Genomic DNA, 624 nt, shown 5'->3' with positions numbered 1-624 from the left:
TTTGCATCATAAACTTTACACATGAAACAAATATAGGAATATAAAATTCCCAGCGTGGCAACTACTTCTGTGTACCACTGACTTGACTGTGTGTACACATTTAGATTTGTAGTCTGTGAGGTACACCATGTTAGGGCGCCCTCAACCATCAGCCAACCCCCTTATAGTAATCACCGTTGAGGGCGTAGTGACACAACATATCTTACAATCCAGTAAATTGGTAGAAAGTTTTGATTTACAGTCATTTCAGTGAGGTGTACATGTTTACTTACATTCACCCTGAGGACAATACATTACATTAATAAGCCCAAATAGCTGTAACTTTAAATATTGTTTTTTTTTCTGAATCTCTGTTCTTTTCAACCCTGATGCTGTACACTCCAAAACATTTATGATCAACACTTTACCAACCTATATCAACATCCAAAAACATTTTTTTTCTTAACAAACAAACAAACAAATAAATGGTATTGTACACCTTTCGTGACTGTTTATACATAGACATAGAGCCAATGTACACAGTACCATCAACAACAAGTAGAGGTAATTCAACAAATTAGCAGGACTGAACAATTTCTAGTAAAAAGTTTTGTGCATTTTTCAGTCAAAAAATCAATGAGACCC

Source organism: Glandiceps talaboti, chromosome 16 (assembly GCF_964340395.1).
Source record: "Glandiceps talaboti chromosome 16, keGlaTala1.1, whole genome shotgun sequence".
Lineage (NCBI taxonomy): Eukaryota > Metazoa > Hemichordata > Enteropneusta > Spengelidae > Glandiceps > Glandiceps talaboti.
Note: the sequence above shows the minus strand (reverse complement) of the source record.